At 27.0% G+C, this 3777-nt stretch overlaps 1 non-coding gene across 1 annotated transcript; it reads left to right on the top strand.

Annotated features, from left to right (window-relative positions):
* Positions 1-408: 408 nt before the first annotated feature.
* Positions 409-3459, top strand: LOC107612221 (uncharacterized). Its single transcript, XR_015896140.1, has 2 exons — positions 409-560; positions 3139-3459. It is a non-coding gene; the product is annotated as an uncharacterized LOC107612221 (transcript).
* Positions 3460-3777: the final 318 nt, after the last annotated feature.

Here is a 3777-nt window from a genome sequence, read left to right as displayed (position 1 = left end):
AAATCCACTCAATTCAATCTAAAATTTATTGTCAAATATAGATTTATCGATTCTCTCACACTTAAACACTAGCATGTCCTCATGCTAATCACAATCAAAGGACAAAGGTAAAAGGGCAAGCAACTTAATCAATGCATCTACCTACATGCATGCAACTATGCAAAATTAATATCTATCTATATCTATACTATGGTTTCCTATTAAGGATGGCAAAAACAAACAAAAGAATTTTAATCAATCCAAAGTAAGATGACGCGGCACGACAAAATCAATGAGAGACATTGGAAAAGTCTACATTTTTTGTCTCATCAACACAAATGTCCAAAAAAGAGGTGGCAACGTTTAACACCGCCATTTCATATATATATTCTTCAGTTACGTTATTATTCCTTCATCCTTAAGGTTCAAGCTTGAGATATATATAACTTTCATCGCTAAGCAATCGTTAAAAAAAATAGCATTCACATCCTTAGCTTCTGAGTTATTATTCATGGAAGAAAAAGATGAAGGACAAAGATCAGCTAATCCTCCTCTGGAAAAGCCTAATGAGGGGTTGCCAAGTAAGTCATAATTTTTTGCTATTTCCAAATATTATTATATTTCGTGCAAATTAAAAAGAAAAATTGATTCTGTTAACTCTTTAATTAATTTTGTATAATCGCAAAATCATTCATGTATGTGTGAAAACACGGAAAAATTATATAGAGGTTTAGATTAAAATTCACCTCAATCTATACTTTTATACTGTTCTGTGTTTATGTTGGTATTTCAATTTTTACGCATTTAAGTTATAACTATGGATTAAATTGTTGTTTATATTCACTTTTATTTATTTTATGTTTTTTAGTTTTATATTTAACTTACCATATCAAATAGTAATTCAGAAAGTCTTGGAAATTAATATAGAACAACTAATATTATTGTCAATATTTGATATAAGAAAAAATCTAAAACTCTTAAAAATAAAATTAATGAAAACTCAACTAAAAATATCTAAAATTTAAATAATTAAATAAAAAATTTATTTTAGTGAATTTTAGATATTAATTTTTTTTGACAACTTATTTAATATTAATTAAAATTGACTAATATAATATTAGTTTCCTAGTATTATTTAACAGTAATTGAATGTACAGTTTAATGATTTAATTTTTTTAATCTCTTTTGAGTTTAAAATCGTGTGACCAACACTCACTCTCTCCCTCTCCCTCTCCCTCTCTCAAATGCCTTTAAGTTTTTAAATAAAAAAATGAAAAAGAAGAGAAGCAGCTATTTTATCAAAAACACAAAAAAAAATTGAGCCAAAATTAAAGTGGCATGTATGCTATAACAGTCCAAACTCCAAACTTTATTTATGATTTATGCTATTATAAAATTAGTACTTTAATTTAATTAGCTACCTTTGTGTGTGTATATATCCCCTAATACATTTCCGAGACAATATAAGAACCTAATCAAGAACATATATATATTCAAATTATGAAATACTACAGCTCAACTCATCCTTATCACAAAGCCGACAACAATTAATTAAATAAACACCTAAAATTAACCTCGAGTCCTAATCACTTGTAATTCATAATTAGTGTATATTCTATACATGTTAGGTTGTATTTGTTTATAAGAATAAATATTGAGATAAAGATATAGAGATATAAAATTATAGAGAAATGTTAGGGGACCAGTAATTTTGGTGTTTTGTAACCATCAATTGACCATCAATAATATTTTTAATGATGTGAGATTATATCTAATGGTGAGAGATCACTCACTTTTGTTTTGATAGTTAAGTGCTGACTAAAAAACACAAAAATTACTGACCCTCTAAATTTTTTTAAAATTATATTTAATAAATAAGATATAAATAAATCTAAAGATATATTTACAAATTACATATCCAATGTAAATATGATCTAAGCTATAAATACCTCTAAACCTAGAGATATAATGGTTACTTTCTAATTTGAAAAATAAGAAACATCAAACTTTAGAGTATTTTGATTATAAAAGTTTATTTAGTTATAGCAATTAAAGCCAGAAGTGAAACTGTGAAAGTACCCAGTCTTTCTTTCTTTTGCCTTTTTTCAAGAGCTTCTTGTATCCTCCACAGAAAAGCAGTCCCCGGCCGGCTAAAAAGACGATCACAATCTGCAACCGCAGAGCAATCAAATGAAAAATTGAATATCCACGGACACATTGTTGTCTTCCATAGGTTGCTGATAATTAGTGCTGATATATATACGAATTTATTATTTATATACTAAATATATGTATTTTTTTAAAAAATACTATGTATATATTAAATACATATAATATTAGCCATCATTTGTTTTTTTATAAATACACGTATAGTTTTTTTTATTATCAAAGATAATAAATTTTATTCTTTGAATAAAAATTAAAGAATACATTTATCCTGAACATACCAAAAGACAATAGCCAATTTAAAAATAAGTTCTGTAAGAATAAAAGAAATAAGAAAGGGAAAGTGAGCTTTCTTTAATCTTGGTTTTCAAACACTTTGATCTTCTCGAATCATCTTCTTCGTCGCCTCCACTATCTCAATTCATGACTTCTCTTCACCTCTTCTAAAATCCAAGTATTTCGAGCTCTCCAAATATTCCAACATTGAACCGCCAACAAAAGAATTTGTTTATTTTTATGTCATAGTTGTAAAAACACAATCAATTGCCATTACGAAAATACATAAATAATAACAACTAATATTTTCTAGTTATCAGACCTCAGCTATTTTCAGAAGCATAATCATTGGCTCAAAGATAATAATTGGTAATATCATCATTGATGTTACATCTGTACTAATATATTTTTGTATTGTCTTTCAATAATTATTTCTATTCTATATCGTAGATTTATTTTATTAATACAAAAAAAATATTAACAGAATGTCTAATTTATCTCAGAAAAATAAAAATCAAAAATAAAAAAAAAAATTTATAAAAAATTTTGTTGTTTTTTGAAATAATTATTAGAAATTATTTAAAATTTTTTCTCAATATAAAATATAATTAAGTGATTAATAGTTGCTTAACAATTCAGAGCCTGCATAATGATTAAACTTACGGCATAGTCCATGTATATAATTTTTTTATAACATGTTTAACATCTTGTTATCAGTGTCATACAATCAACCTGTAGAATCAAACAATCTCAAGAAAACAAGTTGGCCAAAGCTGGTAGGCACCACTTCTGAAGAAGCACAGAAAAAGATAAAGAAGGAGATGGGTGAGGCTGATATCCAGCTGATTCCACCGGGTTATTCTGTCACTTTTGATTTTCGATCCCAACGAGTTCGAATTTATGTTGATGAATCTGACAAGGTCATTAGGACTCCCAGCATTGGCTAGCTTTTCCAATCCATCTTGCTAATTCTGTAAACATATATTTTAAATAGAGAAATATTCGAGTGTTAGTAGAATTTATTGTTTTTTATCATTATTTTAGTCATTATTTATTTATCTAATATTTTTAATTTAGTAATTTAATAATTATTTTTAGTCCATATTTTTAAGTATATTAATGATAAAAAATAATAAATTACTTAAATAATATATATATACACATGGTGCACGAAACTGGCTCCGCACGTTTCGCGCAAATAGATCAGCAAATATACCGGGTCGTCTAAGTAATACCTCAGGTGAGTGAGGGTCGATTCCACGGAGATTGTTGGTTTGAGCAAGTAGTAGTTATTTTGCAGATCTTAGTTAGACAGATAGAAAATATAGTTGTCACAAGAAAACGCATAAAAACAGA

Source organism: Arachis ipaensis, chromosome B8, assembly GCF_059453495.1.
Source record: "Arachis ipaensis isolate K30076 ecotype BB chromosome B8, ASM5945349v1, whole genome shotgun sequence".
In the NCBI taxonomy this organism is placed as follows: domain Eukaryota; kingdom Viridiplantae; phylum Streptophyta; class Magnoliopsida; order Fabales; family Fabaceae; genus Arachis; species Arachis ipaensis.
Note: the sequence above shows the minus strand (reverse complement) of the source record. Positions and strands in the feature narration are given on the sequence as shown.